Source organism: Pinus tabuliformis, chromosome 7 (genome assembly GCF_031772625.1).
Source record: "Pinus tabuliformis cultivar Carrire ecotype Pingquan chromosome 7, CPIR1, whole genome shotgun sequence".
NCBI lineage: Eukaryota > Viridiplantae > Streptophyta > Pinopsida > Pinales > Pinaceae > Pinus > Pinus tabuliformis.
The window spans coordinates 1,459,285,079-1,459,294,999 of NC_142293.1; the positions used below are offsets into that span (position 1 = coordinate 1,459,285,079).

Sequence of the window (9,921 nt, forward strand, 5' to 3'; positions counted from 1 at the left end):
TTTTTTTAATAAATATTTAACAGCAGCTTGATTCCAAATATCAAATCACAATTTAAACTCAAACCCAACCCAAATTTCTTTTATAAATATTATTAATTTTTAATTTTATTAGTTATAAATTGTATTATCATCCACATAAAACAATCTAAACACGAACAAAGGGTCTCCCATGGTAAGCCTCTGCATAGTCACACTCCATTTTCAAAATCCAGACAAAAGGCGTGCAACACCCTTATATATATATATATATATATATATATATATATATCTATATATATATATATATATATATTTATATATATCCAAGGTAGTGCATGCCAATAATTTTAATACCATTTAACTAAACATAACTAATTGTTTAATAAAAAGTACAACTATGAATTAAAAAATAAAAATAACTATCAATATTTATGAACATATAATTCTATTAATATACTAAAACAATATATATTATCTATTAAATTTAACCAAATATAAAATCCAATATACCACATCCAAGACATTAATGGAACTAGAACTACACACAAATATAAATATTAGTTGCAATCTTTGATACCATACATCAATACCAAGAACCTTATCACTAAATTCGCTTTGAAGATCATGTTGTTGAGCTCGACCTCGTTGCCCCTGCACTCAAGAGTGCATGTCACATTAGTGAGGGATTTCGTGGGGCGGGGACACAAAAAACAAAATGACACATATTGAAGACACAAATGGTCGAGAAACCTCCGGCAATTCAGAATAACTTGAATTGGGCCGACCCAAGGACAATCAGTGGTGCTCTAAAATATTTAATGCTGGCACTGTACTGAGTTTTATAACATGATTTGATGTGACTATACACTGTATTGTATTGACAATTGGTGAAGTACCCTATTGTATTTGATGTGACTGTACACTATATTGTATTGACAATTGGTGAAGTACCCTATTGTATTTGATGTGACTGTACACTGTTGGAATAACAGATTTCAAGTTTTCATAGTGTTAGGTTTGTGACTGATAAGACTGAAGGACATCACCTGTGCGATGGGCAAGAGCTATTTCCAACCCTATAGAAACATAAATGAGCGCTAAGTACCTATGACAGGACATTCGTGCATCCGAAGGCATGCTACATATGCATGAAATCCATACATATCCATGCATATTCCGGCAACTCGATCACCCTACCTCCGGCAAGCTCCAGTATTCAATGTATCTGCGACCATTGTCAGACCTGTCCCGTCTCCTCCTGCAACCTCCGTTGGCTTCCTCATCTACCACCATTTTCCAAATTCTTTTTTATTTTGAATTTAGTAAAGGCGCTAAAGGAATTCAAATTTGAATTTTGAATTTGTAATTTCATTCCGTCCATGCACCATCTGCCTCACAGAATTTCAAAATCAACATTCCCGCTCGATATTTAAATTAGAAAAACTAAATTTATATCACTGCTAAAAAGATTGTTTTCGCAGCTTTGGCGTTCAATGGGAAGATACATAGGATCCTCGTTAGGAAATAAGGCTCGCCTTCCTCTGCACAACTTCATTTTCAAGTGCCAGTAAGGTCATTGGAAGCCATGAAGAGGACACAATTTCTTGTTCTGTTTCTCATTATGTTACTCCATTCTGCTGCCATGGATGCCACTCCCAGGAAGCCAATGAGTGTGCCCTTTCACAACAACTATGTCGCCAGCTGGAGCTCAGATCACATCAAACAATTCCATGGCGATCGAAAGACCGAGCTTCTCCTCAACAAACAATATGGTAAGCTATTATACATTGGATTTGTTTCTGCTTATTTTTGGGTTGTTTTATCCTTTTATGAGCTGTGGGAATAACAATGTGGGATGAAATATGGGTTGGCAGGTGCCGGGTTCGAGTCTAATGGGACATATTTATTTGGGCATTTTAGTATGTAGATAAAGCTAGTTCCTGACGATTCCGCTGACACTGTCACCGCCTTTTATGTAAGTATTCATAATAATCTTGGGGGTTTTGGGGGGTCTAAGTCTTCTTCTACCTGTTTATGTATCTATATTTCTTTTAGTGCAGGCAGCTTTCTTTTAAGATTGCAGAACACAATGAGATAGACTATGAATTCTTGGGGAACAAGTTTGTGGAACCCTACATTCTTCAGACCAATGTATTTACAGGTGGGAATGGTGATAGAGAACATCGAATATACCTCTGGTGCGACCCCACCAAGGATTACCATTCCTATGCTGTGCTTTGGAACATGTACCAAATTGTGTAAGACCCCATTCCCGAGCCCATTATTTATTATCGAACCAGAGCCAAATGCAAATGTAGCATGTAATTTTACAATGAACCTATTTTGGTTTAATATGGTTTGGTGTGATGTTTTTTTTGGGGCGCAAATTTTTGGTAGATGAGGTAACAATCCGAGTGTTCAAGAACAACAAGGATCTGGGCGTGAGGTGCCCATTTAACCAGCCGATGAAGGATCTATTCAATCCTGTGGAATGATGATGACTAAGCCACCCGAGGGGGTCTGGAGAAAACCGACTGGGCCAAGGTGCCGTTCATCGCCTCCTACAGGGAATTCCATGTCGATGCCTATGAGGCTTCTGCTCCACAATCAATGTGCGCTATGTAGGGGCGGCGGTGGTGGGATCAGGAGGAGTTCAGAGAACTGGATGTGGGCGCCAATGGCGGTACTTGAAATGGGTGAGGAAGCACTACACCACTACAATTACTGCACTGAGACGCCCATAAACAAGCAAATGCCTCCGGAATGTGTTCGCAATCGCAACAATATGTAGTCCAGTTATCATTATTCGATGTTACCCATGGCTGAATAATCCGAAGTCGGATTATTAGTCCGGGGAGGCCCAAATGTTATGTTGCAGTGAGCTTTTGGGTAAATCATTTCTCTGAAAATTTTGGTTTCCAAATTGATTTTCATGTCTGGTTGTTGCCGAATGTATTTATTGTTTTTTCTTAATGTATTTCTTAAAGGAATTTTAAATCCTTTACAAAGGATTCGAAGTGCGTTATAGTAATTGGAAGTTTGATCTTGGAGTTTATTTCAAATTATTCCAACGAATGATTAATTATCAATCAATCATTTATTCATTCATCATTCACCAAAATAAGAAGTGATTTGATAAAAACCATCTTTAAAAAAATTATCAATATAAATAATTTTTATAAAATGAAACTGATTTAAAAAAAAACTTTCTAGAGATTTCCTATAGCAAATATCAAAATATAAAAATATATATCATTTTTTTTAAGAATATTAAAAAATTATTCTTTATGGAAATATATGATGGGTTTTAATTTTTTTAAACAATATCAAAATAAAAAATATATATATTTATATATTTTAAGAGAATCTAAAAAATTAATGTAATCTTCCTTATCTTTATCAAAATAAATGATGGGTTTTAAGACCCACTAATATACCCCTTTTTCATATATTTTCAACTTCCTTGATGTGGGTTTAAAATAAATATATTATATAATATTAACTGTTAAAAAATATATAATTACTATCTCTATCAAGATAATACATGAGGTTTTAGAATAAAATAATAAATAATAAAATTCAAATTCAAATCTCTGTAATAAAACATTTTGAAATGTCTTATATTTCTTTCTTATATAATGAGTTTTATAATAAAATAATAAAGAATAAAATGGATTATTAATTTTTTTAATAGAATATTCGCAAAATGTCAAGTCTTATATAAAATCAAAGATAATTACAATAATTCATGATGATTAGATAATTTCTATAATACTGAAAAAAAATGATTAATTTTTTTAATTGAATATTGGCAAATGTCAAGTCGTATATAAAATCAAAGATAATTACAATAATTCATAATGATTAGATAATTTCTAGTAAAAAAAAGATTAAGGGGTTTTTAGTAATTTCTTTTTTCAAATGTCTTATGTTTTCTTTTAAAAATAAAATAAAAAGGATCATTGAGCGTTTCATAATAAAATGTTTTCGAATGTCTTATGTTGGCTTCTCAAATAAAAATAGTAATTATAAGTGAAAATGGATTAATAAATATTAGTTTTAGATTATCTTGAGTTCTAAAATTTTGTTTGAGTAATAATAAATTTTAATTTTAAAATGTTTAAGTTTATAAATTTTGTTTTTGTTATTGTATAAGGGTTTTCTTAGGTTGGTAGAATTTGGGTGAATAAGAGACTTATAAGCAATTTTCTTTTCCACTCTCGTTTTATTGTTATAAGGAGATATGTTTAGCTTGTTATGATAAAATACGAGTAGGTACCATTTTTTTTGGCAATATTTTGGCTCTTATTAAACCAAAAAATTATTGATATATCTAACTTGTAGGTAGTTGGATATACTCATGGTTTTATGTGACAACTCGAAGATTTGATTTTGAGTCTTACTAAGACTACTCCAATGTATTACCAAATGGTCATTGTTTAAATGAAAAATTATTACACAAGTGTTGATTTTTTGCAAAATGGTAAGCTTTCTAATGTAAATATGCATGTTTATTTAAATGTTAATATTAATAATTTAATATTTTGTTGATTTAATAGATATATCTGAGCTATAACAAACCATTTGTATGTTGGGTGTGTACAATTTATATGTTAGGTGTGTTGTGAATACTCCTATATACATAAGTATTGTGAGATAAAGGTGATATAAGACATCATTTATGACAATTTTTTTGTTAATTTGGAAATTAACTTTCAAATGTAATTTTTCAAGTTGATGTGACATCAACTTGATAATAATTTGGAATCATCTAATGACAAGACTTCATCATATTGCACACCTCTGACCTTAGATATCGAGGTATTTTCTAAGCATTCAAAAATAAAACAAGTAAAATGTATTTTCTAAGCATTGAGAAATAAAACAAGCAAAATGTATTTCCTAGGCATTCAAAAATAAAACAAGTAAAATGTATTTTCTAAGCATTCAAAAATAAAACAAGTAAAATGTATTTTCTAAGCATTCAAAAACAAAATAAGTAAAATGCTTTCATACTTTATAGGTTTGGTGGCATGGTACTTTAACAATATTTGGTGCATAATGACATAATGGGAACTATTGTATACTTTATAAGTTTGGTGGCATGGTACTCTAACAATATTTGGTGCATAATGGGAACTATTGTGAGTTTGATAAGAAGATTTCATAAATGTATTAGTGTGGAACATGGAAGTTGTTAGGATGAAATAAGTTGGTATTTGTTTTCCATATTAACATTAATATCACAATTTCTCTCAATCCCATTCCAAAATGTTGAAGTAAAGAATCTATCCATAATGTCATTCCAAAATGATGAAATAGAGAATCTATCTAGAATGGGGAGGACCACTAAATCAATATATCTTAGAGAGGATAGTAGACTATGATGAGTTTATGGACATGGAATCATGATAGTGTGATAATGTTGGAGTTGATAAGAAGATTTCATAAATGTCTCTAGTGTGGAACATGGAAGTTGTTAGGATGAACTAAGTTGTTATTTGTTTTCCATATTAACATTAATATCACAATTTCCCTCAACCTTAACGTCAAAGCTAACAACAACATTTAATTTCCATATTAACATAGCTATCACAACTTCCCTCAACCTTAAACATCAAAATTAAGGTAGAGATTAAACCTTTGATATTTAGATATAAATATGTGCAAATGCAATGTCATATTAACATATATATCAAAGTATTCCCTCAATCTCAATATCAACATTAGGGTAGAGATTAAATCTTGACTATTATGACAAAAATATGTCACTCTCACAACTATAACATACAATAATAGAAAACAATCCCCGCTTCTTAAAAAATAATTCCTATTAAAAAACAATGTTTTTAAATATATATATATATATATTCATTCTCAGAAATAAATTATAAGAATCTGAGAAATCAAATGCTAAAACAATATGCCATAATCCTGCCATGGCTCTAGCATCAACGACAAATCACTCTCCAACAATTTGTTCCTAATGTAGTTTTCAATTTAAAAATTGTAATAAACTTTAAATTAATTTAAGTGCACATTCGAGAGAAGTATAGATTTAAATAGGCTATTGGAAAGTAGGGTGTCTAAAGAAAATGTAAAAGAATAAAAACATCAGGAATTCCTCTACAAAAAGTTGCAAAAAGCTGTGAAGTCCCTGCAACTATACCATGATTTACAAACTCCTCCAAAATCGTCCACATAAGTTTCGACCCCCATAGGGATGTTAAAGTTGTTTCATTAACGGAAAATGCCTTAGTCTCCAATGACGTTTTCGTTTGTTGTTTTTCCAGATTAGATTGTTAGCATATTGTCTCTTTTTCTTCTTCTTCTCATTTGATGTATTATTTTGCTATATTTTCATAGAACTTTTCATTGAACTTTTCCATGTAACATATTAAACTAATCAAGAAACATAAATTAAATTTAACAATATCAAGTTCAAGAAACATAACTCAAATCTTGGTTAGACACACAACAAAAGGAGCCTACATTGTTATTTGTAGGCTACTGAGAAAGTCCTCCTCTGTCATCGCCATTGCCATGGCTGATCTACTTAAACGCTCCCCCTTTAATTCTTGTTTTTGGTGATTTCTTTACCATTATAGCTACTTTGGAGTTATTAACCCCTTGATATGTCGATGGAAGTATCAATATGAAGGTATAAGATAGTTCTATCCTCTAATATAGAGAATGGAAGGCACACAATTGCACACGGTGGTAGCTCAAATTTGTTTTCAAAGGGAAACACATTACGAATGTAATTACATTAAAACATTGTGAAAGTTTGTACGCTGAAAATTTTCCATTGACTTGTCTTCTTTACCACGATGGTGAATATAATATTATTTAAAATTTAAAATTTTGAGATAATTTGAATTTAAAAAGTTTAAATATGGAATGAAGTTGTGGTTTTAAAAGTTTTGATTTATTTGAAATACAGATTGAATTTTTGTTAATTTTTTGGGGTTAATTTTTACTTATTTATTAAAAAGATATATTTGTTTTGGTTTATTCATATGTATTGGTTTTGGTTTATTCTGGTTTATCCTCGAAAAACCAGATTCATGGTAAAACTATAACTTTTTTGACATTCAAACATAATTCACGAAATATTAATAAAAAAAGAGAATTTGATTTGTATATTTACAACATAATCGATCATTTAACATGGAAATAAGAAACCAATATAGAACTAAAGAAGCCTAAAAAACTATGACTAATCATGCATACTTGGAGGTATCTAATAATTCTACCGTGATTGGATCCTTACTACTCCGAGGTGAGCTTCTAAGATCTAGAGGCAAGATAAGGTGGTCTTATATCCACTTTAGGTGCCTATCCAAACTTTTCAAGAATAATTGTAATTCATCCAATAGTAGGACGATTCCCTCCTCGGCCTCAATTACATCTATCACGACTCTACCTAGAAGAATTTTCATATGCTAGTAAGTGTCCACGGTGTTCATTTATTAATTAAACGTTCCTCTAGTGTGCCCTATGTCAAGCACCCAATCTACAACTTCTAAATCAATGAGACAAAAATGTTGTCTTGCAATGTCTTGTTCTTCTATGACAATTTCATCCTAAATATGATGAGATGTTTGGTTTCAATATAAATGCACAAAAGATTTAGCTTGTTGTTGGCCTCATGAACCTCCAAAGCCTTTATAGTAGCTTGTAACTTTCTTACTTCTAGCTCTTTACAGAGGCATCAATGTTAATAATGGGGAAACACATAGATTCCTCGAGTGATGGTGGATTAGTCTAATGATAAAAGGAAGGATGAGGTATTACATGCCATTTTGTCACATTAGGCAAATGACCATCGGTTTGGATCTTTCACCATTCACAAATGTGTCCCAAGAACATTCCTCTACAAAGTTTGAATCGAAAATATCTTTAAGAAAGTGGAATTTCTGGACCCTATGGTACAAAACCTTTATTTTGGCTATATTCATAGTTTCCTAGCTAATTGTTACACACATGTAGAGAAGACAAGTATTGTTTGTGCATAAGTACGCACAGTCTTCCACTATGACCTGCAAACATGACTTGAAGTATGAAAAAATAAAAAGTAAAGTCTAGAAGCATTGTTGGTAGCATCTATCCAAACCAACAAGCTTCGAATGAGGGCTTATTCGGTATTGATCCCTCTGATCATGGAGTAACTCCCCTTCCTTTGTGGAACCTCTATCCCACTAATAGTGGATCTCATCCCTTGGAGAATGGATCCATAACTTCCCATTCTTGGCCTATAAAGCTACTATAGGTCGAAAGGATTGTTGGAAGTAGGTTTATGCTATTGACATTAGGTTGGAAGACTTATCCAGCAAGGGAGTGGGTTGGATATTGTAGAAGGGACTTGCAACATCAAGGCTCCATGGTTGTAAGGATTTTCTCTAGTTTTTTGAATATAAGAAATTGTTCTTTCTCAGTTACATCTCCATTGATTTAATTTGTAAAATTCCTTGATCACCCACATAGGTTTTGGTTGTATAATTGATCAATTTATATATATAATTGATTATTTAGTTCATTTATCTCTTTGAGTATATGCTATATGCTTTGATCTCTTCTTTGTCTCTTTCTTTGCAGATATATTTCGGGACATTGTGGTGAAGTTGTTGAGAGCGACGAGAGGACATTTAGAGCATCAAGGAGCAAATGATTGAAATCTTTGACAGACTTCATGAATCAGTTCGTTAAACTAGTAAGAGGCCTCTTTAATTCTATTTGCTTTCAGTCGATCAGAACCTAGAGAAAGGTAGCAGTTATTGTTTGTTTGTTACTGAGATTCTTTGAAGTCTAGGGAGATCACTCTTACTTGCAAGAGGGATTTGTCCACATCACAAATTGGTGAGTCTGTTGGGGAATCATTTCAATCTTTGTCTTTTTCCTTGTTTGATATTTTCAACCCACCACACAAGCCTTACTCGAGTGTCTGAGAATTTTAGAAATTTGGATTTTGAGTTGGTTTTGATTTATTTTTTATTTTTCTTAATTTTTCCGTTGTGCACACTTATACTTTTGGCACAGTGAACACTTCTGCACATTTACCCTTTAGCAACAAAGCACATTCACACTTGTTTACTCTAGAGCCTGGGCACATACCTGAAACTTTTGAAAAAATCACTTATTTCCTCTTCAAATCCAAACTTTTTGTTTTTTCCTGTTGTTTCACATGTATTTGAATCTCTTGTGAGTGTTTGTCAGTATGATTGAATGTTATTTTGGTTTTTCTTGCAATTAGTCTTTCTTTTGTAAATTAGGGTTGAGTCTTGTCTCATGAATGGTTGACCTATCAAGAGAGAGATTTGTTGGTCCTGTTGAGTTGGCCGTCTATCTTTCTTCTGTCAATTAAATCAGGTTTTTAGTCTAGATTGCTCTTTTGAAAAAAATTATTTTTGCATATAAAAGTGAATGATTTACAAGATAATTTAGGTTTGGTTTATAAAAATGCTTCTTATGCTTGTTCTGAAATGAAATATAAATTTTCTATCTATTTGCTAAAGTGTTTATGAACTGAATTAGTTGCTGCAAGCAGAGTTATGGCATTCAATTAGGGAAAATTCATTTCTAGTAATTATTGGTTTCTTGTTACATTGTTCAAATTTCTGACTGATTATATGAAAATACAGATTTCTTGTTTGCTTGTGTTATGGGACAAAGTGAAAATTTAAAATTGGTTTCAATATTCGGGTGATTTGCAATTGGTTATTTGCATTTTAGGAAAAGGGTTATGGTGGGGTTTTGATTTTTTGTTTATATTTCAGTTGAAAAAGTGAAAGACTCTTTTCCTACCTTAGATATATTTTCATCGAAACAAAAAGCTCATATCATCATTTTCGATTGTATTAGGACTGCGTCAAGTCCATATACAGAAGATATGCGCATATCTTCCGTATATCCCTAACTTTTCTATATGTGCATATCTTTCGT

At 31.8% G+C, this 9,921-nt stretch overlaps 1 pseudogene; it reads left to right on the top strand.

The window, feature by feature from the left end:
* Positions 1-1,564: 1,564 nt before the first annotated feature.
* Positions 1,565-2,770, top strand: LOC149253276 (xyloglucan endotransglucosylase protein 2-like; annotated as a pseudogene).
* The last annotated feature ends 7,151 nt before the right edge of the window (positions 2,771-9,921 follow it).